Genomic DNA, 23,459 nt, shown 5'->3' on the forward strand with positions numbered 1-23,459 from the left:
TATATATATAAAACAATTGAAAGCACACATAAAGTAAGCTTTCAAAAGCTTAGTAAGCCATATACAAATAAACTTAACACATAATATAAATCTAGATCAATTCATTCATTTAACACAAGGCAAAATACATTCACATAGCCATATGTCTCTTATAGTTCATTTGATCATGATTCAGACACACATATATAAATATCATGACTTATTCTCATAGCAACCCATACTTATATCATATGTTCACAAAGGTACATTAACTTACCTTTCATTCTCAAACATGGTATGCAATTCAAACATACTTGATTTGGATACACATTTCATATATTCATTCTTTTCTCGGATCGCCCGTTGATCCGTTCAGAATCAATAAGGATACTCGGATAGCTCGAAAAGCTTGTACAATGCCAACGTTCAGACGTGGTCTTACATGTAATTTAATATCGATGCCACTGTCCCAAATAGGGTCTTACACGAAATAAAATATGATGTCGATGTCCCGGACATGGTATTAGACGTAAATCATAAGTCGATACCAACGTCCCAGACGTGGCCTTACACGAAAACACATATCGGATCCTATGTCATGACATAAGTATCCTAACTATTCCTATGGTTCGTACGGGGCTTTTCGGATGTCGTTACATTGTCGAAACTTTCTCGAATTTTGATATACTCAACGTTCATATCCATTCATCAAAATTCAAATATCATATAAGCAAATGATAATTCAATTCAAACACATTTATTTGTATATAGATTTACCTCGTAAGGATTTCAACAAACGGAATCGACTACTCGACGATTTTCGACTTTTCTCAGTCTAATTCCGTTTTCTTTGGTTCTTGATCTATATAAATTCAAATTTGACATATTCAATTCCACATTCATTCAAATCAATCCAAAAACATATAATTAGGGCATTTTACAAATTAGTCCTCACATTTACACATTTTGACATTTTAGTCCCTAATTTATAAAATCACAAAATACACAAAATTTCCTTATACCCATGCTTAGCCGAATTTTCATAGTGTTCATATAAGTCCACATTTTCATTTATTTTACATTTTAGTCCTTCAAAATCTCATTTTTACAATTTAGCCCAAATTACTCAAATTCATCAAAAATTCAAAGACAAAACATGTTAACCCAACATCAAGCTTCCATATACTATCATCAAACTTCATAAAACTCATAATATCAACAATAGCACAACTCAAAATCATTATCAAATTCAGAAGTTGAGGCATGGGCTTGATAAAACACAAAGCAACGATCTCAAAAACGTAGAAATTATCGAAACGGATCAAAAACCATACCTTAATCACCAATATCAATAGCCGAACCCTAAAAGCTCTTATTCTTTCTTTTTCTTTTTGATTTTCGGCCAGGATGGATGAAAATGGCCTAATTTCATGCTTTTGTGTTACTTTAATTAATAATTATTAACTAAATACCAATTTTTCCCTTAATGAAAACATTATCAAAACATTAACATTAGGCCCTTTATGTCCATTAACCTTTTTAATGGGTTAATAACAAGATAATGACCTTTTCTTTAGAAAGCCACAACCAATAAGTACTTAATCAAATAGAATGACACTTTTACATTTTTTACAATTAGGTCATTTTATCAAATTGATCACACAAACGATCAAATTTTCATACAAAATTTTCAAAAATACTAATTCACATCTATTAAGCACTAAAAATAATATTAAAATATTTTTCTGACTCGAATTTGTGGTCCCAAAACCACTATTCTGACTAGGGTCTAAATCGGGCTGTTACAGATTTACCCTTGGAGTTAGAACATAAAGCTTACTAGGCTTTCCAGTAGCTCAACTTGGATTTTAAGCTTGCTAAAGAGTAACGGATGCTTCAACTTAATGAGTTAGAAGAGTTCCAAATGTTCTTATATGAAAATGTCAAATTTTTCAAGGAGAGATTGAAAAGATGGCATGAAAAACACATCTGAGTTCGTGAATTTGAGGTAGATCAGCAAGTCTTGTTGTTTAATTATTGATTAAGGTTCTTTCTAGGTAAGTTAAAATCATGTTGGTTCGGTCCATTCACTATTCATCAAGTTTTCCCATACAGGGTTGTTGAATTTCACAGTAAGAATGTTAATTTCAAAGTTAACACTTAAGGCTTGAAACATTAATAGGGGGATAAAATTGAGTAGGATAAAACCTCGTTCATTGTATCAGATTCCTAAATTTTTTTCGTTCTTCTTTTCAAATAAATAACTTAGGCTATATTTTCTGGACTAATATGTTAAAATAATTTTTTTTCTAGGAGATTGAAACTTAAGTAGAACCACTTGTGACCTCTCCAATCTTTCCTGGCAATTTATTTTAACATAATCTTCCGAGAAAATATTTCCTAAGTGACAAAATAAATTTTACTTTGTTGAATAAAAGGGTCGATTTTGATCCAAGTTTTAGATTTCTATTTAATTTTCAAATTATATTTAAGTTTAGGTCCTTAATTGAATTATTTTCAATAATTAGCATCTTTTCTATAAATATTTTAAAATAGCTAAAATAAAGGTTTTTAATTTTAATTTTTAATAAATAGGATAATAACAACTAATATATTATTATATTTTATATAATATATATTAATTTTATTAACCTTGTATAGGATTAGAATTTTTCATTATCTTATTATTATTTTACTTTAGAGTTTTTATTTTAATAAATAAGATAATAACAAATAATATATTAATATATTTATATTATATATTAATTGTTATTTTCTTTATATAAGATTAGGAGTTATAATATATTTTAATATTGTTTTAACTAAGAGTTTGAGTCGAACACCCCTTCCTTACACTTTAAATGCTACCTTCCCATACACCTTTGCCATCCATCACCATCCACCCTTCCTAGTGCCGTAACCCCAATTAGCAACCACTCGCACCAAGCACAACCAGTGCCTAGCACACAGCACCAGTCTTCCACCCTGCTTCCTCATGCACTACTGCTCCTTGCTTACTAGCTCGTGCGCTGTTGCTCTTTGCACACCAGCCCTCACGAGCCTCTACTCACACACACCAATTCGCGCTCACCTACTCTCTTTGCAACACGCAACCGCCAAAACCTTCAAGCACCTAATTGAACACCTTCTACCAACACTTAAGGTAGCATCAAATCTCCCAATTCAACACCTTTAACCCAACACAAATGCTTCACCCTCTCATTATTTTCTTAGTTTTTATCTAGTGAATTACAATGGTGGTATGAAATTTTCCCAAAAGTTTAATTTGTTTTAATTAATTAATTTTTCAATTTATTGAATTGTTAATTTTTTATTTCTAATTAAATTTGGGGAAATTGTTTCCGTCTTGTGTAATATTCAGGTTGAATCATGCCTCCCAAAAACCTTGTGCCTCTGTCCAAGTTGAAGAATCACAAAGCAAATTTCATTATGAAGAAGCCAAAGCAAGATATGAAAACATCTTCAAAATAAACAAATGCTTCCAAAGAAAAGTTTTACATTGAAAGAAAGTAACCATACTAATTTCATGGCAAGCATTCAACAAGTTGCTGAAGCTTGAAATTGTGGAGTGCTTTGTGAGAAAAAAACCTAGTGCGAATGAAGAGTTAGTCTAGGAATTTTATGCAAATTTGACCTCAAGTGAATTAATAGAAGTCTCTGTCCAAGGAATCAAAGTACCAATAAACTCATATACTAGTAATGAATTTTATGATTTACTTGATTTCGAAAAACTTACAGTTCCGGATTCTAAATGGATTGTGTCAAAGCATGAGACTCACACTTGTCGTAGAGAATATTTGACACCATTAGCGAAGGTATGTTTTATATTATTTGGTTCAATCTGATGCTTATCTCATATGGAACTATGATTTCAGTAGAATGAATGGTCCTGTTATACTCAATTATGATAGCAAAGACCATTGATGTGGAAAAGATCATTCTAAGATAAATTCGAAATTGTGCCGCTAGGCGTTTCGGTCCAACCTACTTTCCCTTTATGATCATAGTTTTGTTCTTGAAAGTTAAAATTCTTGAAAATGTAATGAAGACAGGGTATAGCCAAGGCACAATCACAGATTAGTACCTTTTCCGTGTAGCAGGGAATTCTATTCTTCAACAACAAGCTGAATCAAACAATGAACCTAAAAAAGAAGTTCCTATAGAGATAGAACCAATGTAGCTAGTTGAAATCCCTAATTTGGCAGATCCAACTAAACCAATTTTCGAACCTGACATGGCTACCCCAACATTCAGAACTCGTTCACCTCACCCAAATCTTCAAGATGAATTGTCAAAGTTGATGGACATAATACAACATATGCAGTGCAGCAACAAGCTTATTAAAGATACTAAAAAATACAGGATAACTCAATTAGAGGTGCTTTTACTAAAATATTTCATGACTCGTTTATTTTTGTGCCTTGTAACACCCCTTACCCGTCATGGTCACTAGACCCGAGTAATAAGATGCTATGACATAATTAAACAATTCAATAAATGACTTAATGAAAATTGAATTATTTCTCAATAAATTATGGATATAGAGAAATATATTAAATAATTAGAATTATACAATGACCAAATTACAAAATACAAGCATATAGTAAGATTGGATTGTAAAATTTTGAAGTTAAAAGCCAATAATAGAATTTCACAGATGGTATCGATATCAAATCAGTACCTTCTGAAAATCGATACCAAAATTAATTATGTTTACTTAAAAATCACTGGCACTGATATTTATTTTATGGTATCAATATTTTATGAAAAAGTATCAAAACTTAAATAAAAATCAATACCATTTTGGCATTTTGCTTGTTTTAAAACTATTCATAAGGTCATGTATCAATTCTAGATGCAAAAGTATCGATACTTGAGTTCAGAAATGGTAAAAACTTATACTTAAAAGTTCCACTTATGCTCAAAATTTACCTAAGCATAATAAAGGCATGTAACTCAACATCCAAGCATTCCATTCATTTAAAACTCAATTCAATACATCAGTATCTAAGCCAAATACATATGCTTAAGTTCAACCCACCTAAACAATCAAATGTTAAGGTACTTCAACATGAATAACTAAGCTTCCAATTTCATTTGTAAACATACACCAAGGCATTATCATCCATTGCACATCTATCATCCGTCATTCTCATAACTATGCATTAACCAAAAGCTCACCTAGCATATTAACTTTTCAACCATTTGATCAATATACACATAATCAAACTATTTAACAAGACATATTCAATATGACCAATCCTACCAACCACACACATACATATATGCAATATTTATAAAATAGAAACCCAAATACCAACAAGATACAAAATGACCATTAAAATACAAAACTAACTTTATAACTTAAAAGACTTCCTAGGTACATGCCAAAATAAAAATAAGAACATCACCAACACTTGTGTTCGAGATGGTCATTGGATGCTGAGTAGATATCAAACCGATAAGTACCTAACCTGCACACGGAAAACAAAATCGTACACTGAGTATAACTCAGTGTATTTCTATAATTAGAACATAAAAGTAAAATACAATGCAATTATATGCTCAAGTTAAAATAAATGATGTTATGCAATATTATCTCAATCATAGTTCAATCCATTTAATACTTAATTAAATATCATTCCTTAAATACATATTCATTCACTACTTTAGTTTCCAATTCACATTTCATTTTATATTTCACTTCATTCTATCACATTTGCTATTCAATATCATTGCCATTTTCAAATCATTACTATCTCAAGTCATTATCTCGAGTTTATCGTTTACTTCCCCTATTAACGTGACTCGAAATCAGACATGAGGATTCCAACCATCTCATTTTCATATCAAATCCAATATCCCATACAATATACAATATTTTATTTTACAACTATGCAATTTAATACCTTGTCACTGATAATCAATCAATTATCTCATTCAATTCAAATTCACATCTGATGAAATTGTTTCAAAGGAATAACTCACTTTATATATATACTTACCAAATAATGAAATGTATAAAAGCAGTGTTTTTAAATAGTTTAGATTATAGAAACACAAACCGTAAATTCCAAGTTATTCGTCGTCAACCTTGTCTTTTCCTTTCTTTCTCGAGGATTCCGAAACAACGTTAGTTATGGATTGAAATAATTAAAATAAATCAACAATACATAACCCAATTCACATTCAATTACAAAATTTATACTACTTTTGCATAAAGTTTGATTTAGTCCCTAAAATTGAGACTAACTTGACTTCCACATTTAACCTCAAATTTTTATACCAGTTTCACCCTAATCCAAATTTAGCTCCCTATTTCTCAACTCTACCCCATATTTGAAATTTTTATAATTTGGTCCCTATTGTACAAAATCATTAATTGACTTTGCAATAAAGTCCTTTATCAATTCCTAATATATAATCTATCAAAATAACACCTTAAACATCAAAAGTCCAACAATGGTAACATCCTAAATCTTTGATAGTATTTAAAATTACATAGGTTGGGTAGTTCTAGATATCGGGATTCCAAAAACATAAAATTACAAGAAATAGACTAAATTGACTACCAATTTAAGCTTAAAACCTTAAAGCTCCTATGGTCGTTCATGAGTTCTTCTCCCCTTTTAGCTTTTGAAAGTTTGCATGAAAAGAGGATGAAAGTTTCTCTTTCATTCTACTTCCATCATCTTTTCTTTCATTTTTGTTTTTATTATTTTAATAAAATTTTATTATAACACATAATAATGTTAATATAATATATAACTTATATAATATATATATGATGACCGTCCACTACAATTTTAAAACAAACTTATGTTTGCCTTTCAAGTCCCATAGCTATATTTTTGCTTATAATTTAATAATAATCACATTTTAACCACTTAATCAATTTAGTCCCTATACCTAATTAAAAGTTAATTCAACAAGAATTTCTAACCTAAATTCAATTCGCTTCTAAGATAACTCCTTATATATTTAATAAAAATATTTACGATTCTGATTTACGAAAACGGGGTTCCAAAACTACACTTTTCGACACCACTGATTTTCGGGTTGTTACATGCCTGAATTTCTAGATTTTATATTCAAACCATGGACTCCAATGTTGAAGAAGGAATGAGGCGATTCAAGCAAAAAAAAAAAGGATGATGAAGCAAAAGATAGGTTAGATTTTGAGGGGTCTGCACATAAATAAAAAAGGGGGGGATTTTGTCTTTGCTATATTTATTTTTCTTAAGATATTTTAAGTTTTTAATTCTTAGCTTTCCTTTAGGATATTTTTATTTCATGCAAAATAAAATAAGAGTTTGAAGTTATAAATAAAATTGAACAGTTTGCAAATAAGGAGTGTGGCAATAGTAATGTACATATCTAGGATTGGATCTAGGAAGAGCTTGGTATTTAAGTAGTCAAATTTAACTCACCTCGACTTTTTAGGATCCTACCTGGTTTTCAGTATCTATTCACTTCTATATTTTCATTCTCTCTATTGTTTTTAACAATGAGGACATTGTTCATCTTAAGTAGGGGGACCAAAAAATTGAATTATTTCTTCTTATTGAAATATGATTAAGTGATATTTTGCTCAAAAGTTTGATTTTTTTTTGTTAATTATGCTTAACTTTAGTATAAATAAAGCTTTATTATCTCAATAATTATTATGTTAGCTAAATTTTGACATAATTGGTAGTCTTAATAAAGTATGTAAATAGAACCATGAAATTTTAACTCCTTAGAAAAGCTATGCATGCATGAATGTTTAAGTCTCTAGAATTGACTTAGTAATTTCTTGAGGCGAAATTATAGAAGGCATGAAATTTTGAAAATGATTTAGGCAAACTTTGTTTGGACCATTTGAGTCTTTCAAGCCAACCTTAATGAATATTTACCCCTTGAAAGCCTAACTTTGAGACTATATGGCTTGATTTTATTTTAACCTTACAATGATAAGCCATCTTTTCTCACATACTTATCTTTAAATTGTCCTAAACACTGGACTCAGTCTATCCAGAATATTCTTCAAAAATAAGTTTGGGGGAGTTGAGAAGAAGTATCAGATGCTCAAAAAAATGTGTAGTACATATAGTAATATGCACCCATGTTAAAGAGAGAGAGAGAGAGAGAGAGAGAGAGAGAGAAGGAAAAGAATAGAGAATAAGTACTCAAGTTTGAAAAGAGTTGGGAATTTGGAGGTAATTATTTCGAAGGTCCGATGCAAGCTGAGTCTAGGCTTTTAGCTTAAAATTATCTATCTTTTACCGACCCCTAGACAAGACATGTTACAACCTATTTTAAAGACCTATTGATTCATATTTCTATGTCGACTACATTAGTGGAGAGGAATTTCTAAGTTCAACATATGAAGGCATAATTAAACTTAGGGATTGCAACTTAGTCTTAGATGAGGAAAAAAAAGTTAACTGATACGAATTTAGCAAATAATTATTAGGAATGCATTTAGGTTATATTTTTTCTATCATACTAGAGTTGAGAATAATTAGAACAATGTGTAAACTTAAGCTGCATAATCTCAAAATTTTTGTTCATGGACATAATTATACTAAACTCATAATTGTGGGGAGAAATTATTTTTAAAGAAAATTTTCAATGGTGATTTCAAGCAAATTCTTTTGAAATTTGCACATTACTCGAGATGAGCAATGAATTAATTTTGGGGGTGTGGGAACACAAAAATATATAGACTTTTTCAGCACCTTTTGAGCTCTAATTCATGCAATTTCGTAGTATTTTTTGTTGAAATTCATATTTTAATTATAAAATAATTAAATTACACTCAAATTATGAACATACTGAATTTTAATTATTTTTAATGAATTTAAAAAAATTTGATTTATTCTCAATAGTTTTTCACAAAGGGTGACAATTGGCTCAGCAGTCACCTTGAGAAACATGAACCGTTGAGAAAATTTGTGTATTAAGTGACCCAAGAGTATGGTCGATCATTATTTTCAACAATGGAGGGTCCAATAATAATATTGAAACATTTTATAATTAATTTTGATCCAACAGAAATTGGGTTAAAATTAATTACAAGCCTGATGAAGAGAAATTGGTCCAATTGTGCTAAGTGAAGAGGATTGATCCACCAAGAAATTTGGCATCCCAAACCGTCCCATGTAGCTGACCCAATAAACTTATTTTATCTAATTTTTATAATTTCAAATCAACCCTTGATCTTATCTTTAATTTCGTTCAAACCCCTTCCCTTTTCAAGCTTGTTATATTTAGCCAAAAGCTAAAAATAACAAATTCAAGTCGAACCATCCCTCCTACCATGCATGGCTGGCTAAGGGAAGGGGGATTGGATACTATTTTTGGCTATTTTAGCAGCCATCTCCACCTATAAAAAGCCCCCTTCACTCCTTCATTTTTCACCCCCCACTTCACACATCTCTCTCACACACATTTTCTCTCTTTTTCCCTTTGTGTTGCCTTTCACTTCCTTTCTTCCCTTCCTGATTTCCCCTCTTGAAAAATAGCTTGCATGCCTCTTGGAGTAGCAGCAATCAAGGGTTCGTGAAGGCCTTGGATCAGCAAAACGAGCAGAGAAGAGAGGAGCACACTAGTCTAGCTTTGGAAGACCACCGAGATTTGTTTTTCTAGTTCTCTTATCTTAATCTTGTTTTTAATTTTGTTTTGATCATGAACATGAATATTTGAGTTGTTTTTCTTCAATTAATTAAAATGACTTAAATTTCCTCCATGTTAGATTAATTGCATTCTATCCACTTAGATTATTAAAAATGTGTTTGTGTTGTTATTAGGTCTTAATAACTTGTTCAATTAAATAAAACCTTATGTTATGCTTGCATTTTAATTGTAAGGTAACAATTAAATTAATTATTTAAACAGATGAAATTGTAATTAATGGATACAATATTTAATTGGTGTATGTTTAATTTTCTAAGGTAGTCGAAGGTTAAATTAGTAATGGTATTAAATAAAGACATTAGCCTTGCTCAACTTGCAAGATTATTATGATTAAATTGTTTCAATATAGAGATATATTGTTACCTCACATAATATTTTATTTGCTTATTAAAATTTGATTAATCAATTGAATTGATATAGAGATATGGTTAAGAGATTAATAGGTTCTAATAGGTAAGTATGTGCATTAATTAGCAATTTTTCTAAGTTAAAGAATTAAATTGATATAACACATTTATGTCATATTGATTGAATTTATCTTTCGTAAATCATGCATTGGAATATTTGTACTTTTTTTCTTAGTTAAATTAGTTAATTAATCTTTAGTTTTTACAACACTTTTTAAATTTTTTCATAACCAATTTGTTAAATTTGCATTTCATAGATATTTTCTTACACAGTCCTTGTGGGTACGATAATTTGACATTACTTGTCACTTTATTATTTGATACATTGTGTACGCTTGCACATTTCTGTCGTTCCAATGATCCGCAACCACGATATGTTGTGTCGGTAAATCAAGCCATGAGGATTGGGATCAATGTATTGTCGACAATCCAACTAGTAAAAGATGTCTCGTATGGGAGCAACATCGACTTGGTAGAACGGAATGCCACAAAGACCTTCTCGAAAATACTAGAGGCATGGCAAACATATATGAAGCCTGTTGAGCCTTCAGTGGGGCTACCACCTATAAGAGATGTGAGTTGTGCATCAGACTTTAGGGGTAAAATAGTGATGCAAACTGGGCAATTAGAGCGAGTAAATGCAACAAGTGAGGTACATCTCAAACAATTTGGTTTTGTTTTTAATTTTGACTTACCTTTGTCTTGAAAATGACATAGGAGCCCTTTTGAAAGTTCTGAAACAGGTAAGCCGAGGAGCTTGCAGACCAAATTTGGCAGGAATACTCAAGGTTAACCTAGTGTTCAATGTGGGTATGCCAAAGCCTTGTTGTGCAGATCAAGCGGATCCCAATCGAGGCAAGTAAGAGCAATGGGCTCTTCCAACCGAGATTTACCAACGAGTGGAATGGTTTAAGCTAAGAGACGACAGAAGCCAAGGTAAAGGTTCTAAGGGGTGAGACTACCAGATAGTGAGATTAGTCGAGAAAGGGCCAAGGGGTCAAGAAAGTTTGAAGGCCAGTCAAACTAGGGTCACTTTGAGGATGTAACGAGGATATTGTGAAAATGGGTGGGGGAGAATGTCATGAGCCACAGTTCAAAACCTGTGACCATTGCACAAAGAACTTCTCATGAAGGTCAATCTATCAAATGATGTTCATTTGACCCGCTTGAACTGGCCCGATTCAAAGAATAAATGATGAAGTCCATCTACTTGAATGCTTGGTGTCCTAGTGAAGCAGTTATGGTAAATTAGGACTACCTTGGTAAATAAGGAAAGTAATCTTAGAAGATTTGTAATCTGATAAGATTTGATTTTGTAATCTGAGGGATTATGTAAATCCCTTAATTGTAGATATGCTTCAATCTTGTCCGTTAATGTAAAGCTAGTTGTACCATTGGATTTTGGGGGAGCTCAACTATAAATGAGGGTCTCTCCTTCATTTGTAATCAGCAATTGTATTCTATTCTTTTGTAATGAATACTAATTTAGAGCATTTACTGAAATACTTGGTGTGCTTTATTTTTCTGTACCTATTCAGTTTTTTTGCACTTTTTTTTTGTCTTTGAATCGCTTTTGTTATTTTCGATGCCTTAAGAGAATTTCTATCGAGAATTCTCACTTTGTGAGAGTTAGGTTGACTTAAGTACATTTGAAGTGAAGAAATTGCCTAGGGCCGCACGGATAGCGAAACGAAAGGTTTAGCCCCATGATAGTGCATGAGGTACTTGCTAGTTGAGAGGAGAGAGGAAGGGTGTAGTTTAAGTTAGTTCCACCCTTCTTCTCCTAGTTTACACATTTTACTATCATCTTGTTTTGATTTTGACTGTGTTTACACTCTCAATTTGGATTGTAAATCCGTCATCCTTTTAGGTGGAAATTTTGGATAGGATGAACCATTAGCCATGTTTCTCCGGAGTGGTGATGTTGTAATCATGGCAGGAGAAGCTAGGGAATGTTTTCATGGTGAGATTTCACTTTTCAGTGGCTTTCTATGTTACGAGCTATTTGCCTATGATTTTGCAATTTTTTCTAGAGTTGAACTTGATAATAAAATCTGTCTTTCTATCAAATAGCAACTCAAATGCTGCAATGGTAATTGCAATATTGAGTTTGCAGAGTTATGGGATTTGTTTCAAGGTTTGGAGGTAGCATGGAGTAAGGGTGTTGGTGAGTTAGAAGTCGAGTTGGATTCACCGTGTTCGGTAAACTTTGTTCTAAAGGGTGAGGGAGATAAGCATCCGCCATATGCACTAGTTAAGGTAATTCAAGAGTTAATAGGGAGGGATTTGAATTACATGCTTCGGTATATTCCACAACAGAAAAATAATGATGCAGACTGGCTTGCTAAGTTTTCATTTGTTACTAGCAGACACTTTGGAAATAGCTTTTCAAAGATAAGTTTCTTAGTTTGTGTAGAGTCTCTCCTTTCTCACTCATTTTTAGATATGCACTTGCATTCTAGAAGTGGATTCTGTTGCTTTGTTTTACAAATTTTGTGAAAAATAAAATAAAGAACACACAAATTTTACGCGGAAACCCTTTCGGGAAAAAACCACGGGCAGAGGAGAAGAAAATTCACTATGTCAAAAATTTTGAATCAATACAAGAGGAATAGACTATGTCTATTTATAGCTTGTAAAGCCATATTCTAGTAGGATTGAAACACCTTATCCTAATTAATATAAAATAGATGGAGTTTAATAAGGTTTAAAAAAACCTTATTCTAAAATAAAATAAAAGAAGTCTAGTTCTATATGGATTTTACTTTTATTTTATTCCATCGTATTTTATTTAAATGAGAATTTGGATCACTTAATTCTAAAAAAAAAACCTTGACACAAATTCTCAATGAACAAGTTCTTCATTATGAACTTTTAGTGAACAAGTTCTCCACCTCTTCCATAAAACCCCTTAAGGGTTTAACTTCAACAATGAACACCAACCAAGTCTAAGCAATGCTCAAACTTGGTTATAGGAAGTGACTTAGTCATCATATCTACAGGATTTTCATGAGTACTAATTTTGCTCACAACAATATCACCATGAGCAATAATATCACGAACAAAATGATACCGAACATCAATATGTTTTGTTCTCTCATGAAACATTTGATCTTTTGTAAGGAAGATGGCACTCTGACTTCACAAAATACTATACTAATTTGAAGGTCTTCATTGAGTTCACTAGATAGTCCCTTCAACCAAATAGCTTCTTTACAAGCCTCAGTAATTGCCATGTACTCAGCTTCAGTGGTAGACAAAGCGACTGTAGTTTGTAAAGTGGCTTTCCAACTAATTGCACAACCTCCGATTGTAAAGACGTAACCTATGAGAGATCTTCTTCTATCAAGGTCTCCAGCAAAATCAGCATCAACATACCCTATGACTCCATCTTTAGTTCTTCCAAACTATAAGCAAACATCAGTAGTGCTTCGTAAGTATCTTAAAATCCACTGAACTGCTTTCCAATGTTCTTTACCGAGATTTTCCATGTATCTGCTAACTGCACTGATTGCATATGATAAATCTGGACGTGAACAAACCATAGCATACATGAGAGATCCCACTGCACTAGAGTATGGAACATGTGACATGTACTCAATCTCATCATCTGATTATGGAGACAAAGTCGATGAAAGTCTGAAATAGGCTACTAAAAGAGTACTAACAGGCTTAGCACTCTGCATATTGAACTTGCAAAGAACTTTCTCAATGTACCCCTTCTGACTTAGATACAATTTACTAGCTTTTCTATCTCTAAGAATCTCCATACCAAGTATCTTCTTTGCTGGTCCTAAATCTTTCATCTCAAATTCTTCACTTAGTTGGGCTTTAACCTTTCTTATCTCTCCTTTATCTTTTGCTACTATCAACATGTCATCAACATAAAGAAGTAGATACACAAAAGAACCATCACTGCTTTTCTTAAAGTAAACACAACTATCAAAACTACTTCTTTTGAAATCATGAGAAGTCATAAAGGAATCAAACCTCTTGTACCACTGTCTTGGTGACTGTTTCAAACCATAAAGGGACTTTTTTAGCAAGCAAACATAGTCCTCTTTTTCTGAGACTGTAAAATCCTCTGGTTGTTGCATGTGAATATCCTCCTCAAGTTCTCCATGCAAAAATGCAATTTTTACATCTAACTGCTCAAGCTCCAAATCATGCATGGCCACAATGCCAAGCAAAGCTCGAATCGAACTATGCTTAACAACTGGGGAGAACACATCTGTGAAGTCCACTCCTAGAATTTGACTATAACCCTTTGCAACAAGTCTTGTTTTATATCTGGGTTCTTCAACTCCTGGAGTCCCTTCTTTCTTTTTAAACACCCATTTACAACGAATAGCTTTTTTACCTTTAGAAAGTTTTACAAGATCCCGTGTTCTGTTTTTGTGGAGTGATTCCATCTCTTCTTGCATAGCAAACATCCACTTTTCTGAGTCTTCACAGCTAACCGCCTCAGAAGAATTAGATGGCTCTTGATTTGCATCTATATCTTCAGCCACATTTAAAGCATAAACAACTAGATCAGCCTCGGTATACTTCTTTGGAGGTTTAATTTCTCTTCTAGTTCTGTTTTGGCGATAGAGTATTGTGGTGAAAAAGCAACTCTATTCTCAATTTTTGTTCTGGCTTGAGGAGTTAACTCTGTATTAATTTGATGCTCCACCTACTTTTGATTTTCTTTATTGGAAAAGTTTTTAAGAGATAAGTTAGGTAGCATAGCAGTTTCATCAAAAACAACATCTCTGCTAATCAAAACTTTTCTATTTTTAGGACACATAACTTATACCCTTTTACACCAGCTTTATAACCAAGAAAAATGCATTTAATGGATCTCGGTTCCAATTTTCCATTATCAACATGAGCATACGCAGGACATCCAAACATCTTTAAATCAGAATAATTAGCAGGATTACCAGACCATACCTCTTGTGGAGTCTTTTTCTCAATGGCAACAGATGGAGATCGGTTGATCAAAAAACATGCAGTAAAGGCTGCTTTTGCCCAAAATGACTTCGATAAGTTGGCATTTGACAACATACATCGAACTTTCTCCATGATCATTCTGTTCATTCGTTCTACAACGCCGTTTTACTGTGGAGTATGACGAACTGTCAAGTGTCTCATGATCCCTTCTGACTTGCACAATCTATTAAACTCATCAGAATAGAACTCTAAGCCATTGTCTGTGTGAAGGTATTTTATCTGTTTTCCCGTCTGTTTTTCATTCATAATTTTCCAAGACTGAAATGCAAAAAACACATCGCTTTTCTACTTCAGGAAGAATGCCCAAACTTTTCTGGAAAAATCATCAATAAAGGTTAGCATATAATTAGCTCCACCTCTCGAAGGCACTCTAGATGGCCCCCACAGATCAGAATGAATATACTCCAATGTTCCCTTCGTGTTATGGATTCCTCTGGTGAATCGAACTCTTTTTTCTTCCCAAAAACATAATGCTCACAAAAATTCAGTTTGCAAATTCCTTGCCCATCAAGAAGTCCTCTTTTGCTCAATTCTGCCATGCCATTCTCACTCATATGCCCTACGCGCATATGCCAAAGTTTAGTAATATCATCATCTGACAAGGAAGAGGAAGCGACAGCTGCATCACCAGTAACAGCAGAACCCTACAAAACATATAACTTGGCAATCTTTCTCTGCCCTTTCATCACAACAAGGGACCCTTTGGAAATCTTTAAAACCCAACTTTCAAATTGTATCTGCACTTTTGAATCAACGAAGACTCAACGAAATTAAATTTCTTTTCAATTCTAGAACATGTCATACGTCACTAAGTGTTCTGACAACTCCATCAAACATCTTAACTTTAATTGTTCCAACACCTGCGATTTTACACGAAGCATTATTTCCCATCAAAATAACACCTTCAGACACTGTTTCGTAAGTTGTAAACCAATCCCGATTGGGACTCATGTGGACGGTGCAGCCTGAATCAAGTATTCATTCCTCGCTTACTTTAGAATCATTGACAGAAGCGACTAGAAGTTCACCATCGCTGTAATCTTCTACAACATCAGCTTCACCGGAATTTTCTAGTTGTTTTTCCTTTTGATTCGAAGCCTCCTTTTTAATCTTGTTCTGTAGCTTATAGCAGTCAGATTTAATGTGCCCTTTCTTCTTACAGAAGTTACAAGTTTTACCTCTGTTTGAAGACTTCGATCTACCTTTAGATTTACCACGAGGATTCCGTTCCTGTGTCCTACCACGATCATCATCAGCATTCCGATCTTGTCTCCCACGAACAATGAGACCCTTTCCCTGAGAGTCGGGTTTAACCACAATATGCTTCATCTTATCATACAAGGTTAAAGAATCATAAACCTCATCAATTGTGAAAGACTCACGGCTATATAAAATCGTGTCTCTAAAGGTTGAATAAGATAGGGGCAACGAACAAAGTAGAATCAACCCTAGATCTTCCTTATCATACTGAACCTCCATGGCCTCGAAGTTTGAGAGAATTTTTTTAAACACTGTTAAGTGTTCGTGTACAGACGCACCTTCCTCCAAACGATAAGCATAAAAACGCTGCTTCATATGCAACTTGCTTGTTAGAGTTTTCGACATACATATTTGTTCTAGCCTCTTCCATAATGCAGCGGCAGTCTTCTCTTTCATCACATCCTGCAGAATTTCGTTGGACAAATGCAGATGTAATTATGTTAATGCATTTCGATCCTTACACTTCTTCTCTTCATCTGTTAATGTCGAAGGCATCTTATCTATTCCTAGCAAGGCATCCTCTAGATCCATCTGTGCAAGAACTGCTTGCATCTTAATTTGCCACAACTCAAATCTAGTGTTGCGATCCAACAGCGGAATTTCATACTTCAAAGACACCATTACCGTGATTGAGACGAACAACCCGAAAGCTCGGATACCAATTTGTGAAAAATAAAATAAAAATAAAAAAATAAAATAAAGAACACACAAAATTTACGTGGAAACCCTTTCGGGAAAAAACCACGGGCAAAAGAGAAGAAAATTCACTATTTCGAAAATTTTGAATCAATACAAGAGGAATGGACTATGTCTATTTATAGGCTTGTAAAGCCATATTCTAGTAGGACTGAAACACCTTATCCTAATCAATATAAAATAGATGGAGTTTAATAAGGTTTAAAAAACCTTATTCTAAAATAAAATAAAAAAAGTCTAGTTTTATATGGATTTTACTTTTATTTTATTTTTCATCGTATTTTATTTAAATAAGAATTCGGGTCACTTAATTCTAACAGATTTATTACTCGATTAGATAGCAACATCATGGAATAGCTTTTCCCAGTCAAGTTTCTTAGTTTGTCTAAAGAATATTTCTCTCCATTCTCGATTGGGAAAAGAAAAACAATTGTGTTGTGGTAAGTGGGATTTGAATCTACGGTCTTTCAAACTAGAACTATGATCCAGCGCTTTACAGCAACTCGGCCATCTCCACTGTTATATCCCATCTCTTATATTTTGTTTATAATCTGCTATTGAACTGCAGTTTTCACATGATGATGATGATCATTGTTTCTAACATCAATCCTAATTCTACCTCATTTAAAAATGTCACTTGGTTATACCAGTGTATAATTTACTCTCTTATTTTATTATAGTGATCTTATTATAACAGACCGATCTTCGGATTTTAATTTATTTTTCTACCCTTCAACTTATCTTCGTTGCAACAATGGACTTTCAACATTCAGTACGAAAAAGAGGTCTCAATTGCATTGATTAGTTATAAAAAAATGATTTGTTTTGGGATTGCCATGCGATGGTAGTGCTTAGTTTCGAGATTGAGAATTTAAGATCTACAACAATGAAATTAAGTAGGTTAAAAAAAGACAAAACATTGAATGGAACGCAAAATTATGTGATATTAAAAAATCTAAGCAACTGACAACTAACAAGTACTCAAAATATGAATTTTTATCATTCCAACTACAGTGCAAAGTCCAAAAACTCATCTCACTAAATTAGTTGTGGTCTTGAGTTATGCTGGGTTGAATTTATACAAGGTATCTAGATTAATTTTCTAAGTTTAAGTTTAATCTGAAAAATTGACTTACTTTTTTACTCAAATTCAGCTCAATTTAAGAAAGGTAAATTTGACTTCCCATATTTGAGACTTTTAAATTAATTTTTATTTAAAATTTTAAAAAATATAATGCATTAAATGCACTTAAAAATGCTAAAATAATTTTTTCTAACTCAATAAAAATAATTTAAAAGCATTTATATTAAAAACACTATCATAAATATAATAAATGTTTTATTATATTAAAAATACAAATAAATATTTTACTATATTAAATATAATTTTTAGATTTTATATTTTTGGTTGAATTATTTAATTGGGTAGGTTTTTTAGGTTTTGAGTGATGAGTTTAATTTGTTATTGAGTTAGTGATTTAATATAAATATATAATTATTATTTAACATATATAATTCATATAGTATTTTTATAACATACTATAATTTGGGTCAGGTTGGACTTGGGTCAAAAAATCTTGCTGAAGGCTCAACCCATATAGAAAACAGGCCTTAAATTTTAACTAAGTTTATTTCTCGGGCCTCGTATTTTGTCCAAAACTTCTTATTTTTCGGGTGGGTGACCCAACTAATGAGCAGGTCTACACCGAACACACATGCTTAATTAAATTATATTGTTTTTATTATCTTCATACTTACAATTTTGTACTATAAATGCTACTTAAATTACTTTTCTTATGTTAATAATTTTATTAGTCCTAAGTCTATTTAAAAAATTTAAATCAAGTCTTTTTTTTTCATTGTAATATCTAAATATTTTTTTATCACAAGTGATATTTAAACTTTTTTTCATATTGATACTAATGGTTCAATATTTAGTTAAATCATTATTTTAACTTTGAGAATAACTTATATTGGGATGATGCTAAAATCTATAGCATTTAAGCACTAATAAAATAGAGCCACACCATGTTTGGTTCAATATAATGGCATAGCCATTACAATCCTATTCCGTGGGCCCACCCTAAACACATGTTTGGTTGAATGGAATGCCCCATTACGGGCTTATTCCATTATTGGCCTATGCAATGAAATGTCTGTTTTCTATTCTGTTTCTTCACCACCGATTACTCATTCGGTGTTTAAGGAGACCTTCACACTCCCCATTTTGCCCTCTCCCATTTTCTCACCTGAAAAAGGAGGACGGACAATCCTTCACCGAAGTGTTAGGTAAAACATTTTCTCCTTTCGTTTCTTCCATATTCCTCTCTTCCAATTTTTTTGCCCTCTTTTTTCTGCTTTCTTTTTCTTTCTCTCAATAGTGTTTAAGAAGACCCAAAGATTTCCCCTTCACCTCCTCAACATTTCGCTTCAAAATCATCCATTCGCTTCTTCGATATTTACAAGGCAATTCCTCCATCTCCCCCTTTTTTAACTCTAAAATATTTGATTTTTTAAGTTATAGTTCTTTTTAACTTTTTTTCTTGTGTGTGCAGCTTGCAAGCAAGGAAAAAATCGAGAAAGAACGAGCAAGACTGTAAGTTTAAGCTTTGTTTGTTTAAGTGCTCTTTTTTCCATGAAATTTAATATGAATAATTGTTTTAATTTGATTTAGGGCAATGTTGATGAATTGAATAGAGGATATGTTGATGATATGTCTGAGCTAAAACAATACGGTGGTAAGGTATTAATTGATTTGTTCTTTTTATATACATATAGGCTATATCATTTGCAAATATGTTCAAATTAGTTGAATTGCAACTGAGAAACAAATTATGTTGTTGGTTGCTAACTTTTCTTTTCTCTTGTTTCTGGTTATTGTTGTTGATGATGCATTTTAACTCATTTTCCTTGTCAGGCTATGGTCGATTCTTGGAGCAAGCCTTTTTATGACACTTTAGTGAGTCCAAGAGCGTGCAGCTATATGAGGTTCTATATTTTTGCTATTTAACTTTTCATTCCTTTTTGGCATGTGTGGTAAATCAACTATTCTCAGTTTTCTGTTGCTAGAAAGAACTTATAGTTACATGCATCTGTAGTCAATGAAAGAACTTATAGTTACATGCATCTGTAGTCAATAATAATAACAATCAAATAAAATAGCGATCAAGAATAGAAGATAACCATGCTGGTATGACCAATTAGTTATGACCATCCTAGTTGAGCTTATAGCTAATTAGATCAGCCTAAAATTAATAATGCAGTTGTCCTTTTATTTACTGTATTTGAATGGAAATACTTGGCAGCTGATTTTATGTTTTATATAAGTTATTTGTTAAAATACTCATGTTTGGAAATTATTATGTATTGTTAAATGATAATATTTTTGCTGTTATCATGTATCTTTTATAGACTCTTGGCTCTTATGCTTGACTCTTGGCTAAGTAAGAAGAGTTGTCATCGCTTTTTTATTGCACGAAGTTTTTTTGGAGGAAAAATAGGTAGCATGGCATTTTTAAGTACCATATTATCTTAATGGGTTAATCTCCATTTTTGCATTCAAAGGATACTAGTTTCAAATGAAAATAATGATGTGATTTGTTAGAAACATGGTCCCATTTGCTGTTTTCTTTTAGATTTCTGCAACCAAGCAAAGCCGTAGGTTTTCCATTTCGGGAGAGCGAGTGAAAAGTAAAGAAGTATCATTGTGCTAGTGTCTATTTTATTTCAACTTCACTTTCTTATATTCTAGTTTTGTGTCAAACTTAAGTTATATGCCTATCAATATCCCATTGATTTTACTTGCAGATACTTTTGGCTTGCCTGAAGTAGCTTAGTTCTTACACTAAAAGCTTGTTGGCTCAACAGGATGAGCAAGTTCACAATTTTGAGAGACCTCAATTTTGTTGCAAAAAACCTTGTTGTTGATTTTTCAAATGTACTGTTGTAGTATAATAATCTTCCCATTACTGATAATGTGTAGAGTTGAATGAATTTTGTTTTATTTTCTTCAACAATCAGAATAAATTGTATTTATCTCTTCGGTATTGAACCAGATGGCAAAGTTGTTGAGGGAGTATTGTTATGGAGCATTGGGATTTGGTGGACAAAGTAACTAAGCAGATAAATAGGCAATTCCAAGAAAATTTAAATTGGAAGCAAAACTTTTTTATTTTGAGTACATTGATGAAGTCAATTTTTTATCAAATAAATCAAGCTTCATTCGAAAGAGAAGTATTTGACATGTAACACCCAAAAAAAAGGTGAGAAATGATGCACCTGCAATGAGATAAAAGCCCCAACAATTAAAAAAGGCAAGAAAAAGAAAAGCCTCAACAAACTTTTTTTGTTTCTTTTAGTTGAAAAAAGAAAAATAAAAAAGGTGCTCTTTTTCTTTTGGATGCTTTGTGACTTTTTTTTAATAAAAATTTTGTGTTTAATACAATTAATTAATTTTAAATTATAACACTGTAAAAAGTTTTATATAAAAATTATGTAAATAATAAATGAAACTTTAGTTGAATTTATAACATGAGAAGCAATGCATTTAGATAATAGTGTACTATTTTAAAATATAGTAAATAAATTATTTAAATATTTAAATATAAAATTATAAAATAAAAAACATTTTAATATAATTATATTAAGAATGTTATTAAATTATATTTAATAATAATTATATTAAAATATGGTTAAATTATTTATTTTATTTTCATTAAATAATAATTAATAATAATCTTATTAAAATTTAATACCCATATCTAAAAATAGTTCGCTAAGGGTATTATGGTCATTTTAGCTTTTTTCTTTATGCTATTACATATCTATTCCATTCAACCAAACATAATAATACTATTACAGTTCTATTCCATTACATTCAACCAAACAATTGAATTACTGATTACAGCTCTATTCCATTACATTCAACCAAACAATTGAATTACTGATTACAGCTCTATTCCATTACAGTCTTATTCCATTCCAGTGAACCAAACGTGTCCTCAATTTTTAAATATGTATAAATATTATTATATACTCATTTATATCTAATATCTTCCTATTTTAATTGAATTTAATTTAATTTAAATTACTTAAAATAATTAAAATTTTGAAAAAAAGATAAAAACCTTATAAAATAAATAAAAACTATTGAAATTTAAAAAGAAAAACTAAAAATATTTAAATTATAAAAGATAAAAGAAAAAAACTTGTTTGTTTATTTTTTAAATTTAATTATATTTAAATAATTTAATTAAATTAGAGAAGATATTAAATATGAATAAGTGTATGATACATCCATGTCTTTAAAAATTGGTCATAAGATCCTATTTTATTAGTGCAGATCATGTTAGTATAAATTATTCTTGTTATCTTTATATGTTTTTTTTTTTTTTCTTTTTTTATATTCTTTTATAAACCAGATTGATAGTTGAACCAGTCAAGCCATAAGTTTTTGGTTTGATCAATTCATCCAATTCGATCAAATAAATTATTAAAAAATTATAAAAATAAAAATATTTTAAAATAGAGAAAAAAATTAAATGGTTCAACTAGTTTTTTTTTTCGATCGATTCAATCAATACCTATTAATTTGTAGGTCAATTGCTTCAATTCCTATCTTTAGTTTGGTACATCAGTTGGTTTCTGATCCAACTAGTTTGACCGGTCGGTCTATTTCTAAAAACACTAGTTTTGATCTATGAAAGTACCTTTTTAATCCTGTTAGGTCGAGCAAGTAAGCAATGAGGTTTAAGAACATAATTAATTGTTAGCATGTCAACTTCAGGAAAGTGAATTTTGAGCATTTGGCATCTCTAAGCATTATAAAAGAAGAAAAAAAAGAAATAAAAAGTACAAAAGAAATAAAGAGAGAGATAAGGTAAAATAAAAAAAAATTAAAGAAATATTTTTAAGTTTATATTACATGGAAGTCTATTATTAGGTGAATTTTTTTTAATATAACATTTTGGTGTAAAATGGGTAACAGAAGAATAGTTTACGTACCACTTATGAAAAAAAATTATGTACCAACTTGGGAAAAGTATGTATAGTTTAGATACTAATTTGTGGATTAAGCTTTTATTAAAATAGACTTAATTGTTTGACTAACTAAGGTTCCAACTTGGGAAAAAAGTAGTTTCTTGTGGCAAAAAAAAGTTTAGGTACTAATATGAGAAAAATGATATAGTTTAGGTATGGATTAAACCTTTTAAAAATAAATTAATTGTTATGAAATAAATAGATAGAGAGTAAAGAACAAGAAAATGAGAGAGCAAAAGAAATATAAATGAAGTAGAGATCTACTTCTAGTCACTATTAGAATTTAAAGTACATCAAAAGTTATCTTGATCTTGATGGACATCCACTTAATAAGCTTTTCATAACACTCCCCCTTAGACGTCCATTGGTAGATAAAGTGCCTCA

The sequence above is a fragment of the Gossypium arboreum genome, chromosome 2 (assembly GCF_025698485.1).
Source record: "Gossypium arboreum isolate Shixiya-1 chromosome 2, ASM2569848v2, whole genome shotgun sequence".
Lineage (NCBI taxonomy): Eukaryota > Viridiplantae > Streptophyta > Magnoliopsida > Malvales > Malvaceae > Gossypium > Gossypium arboreum.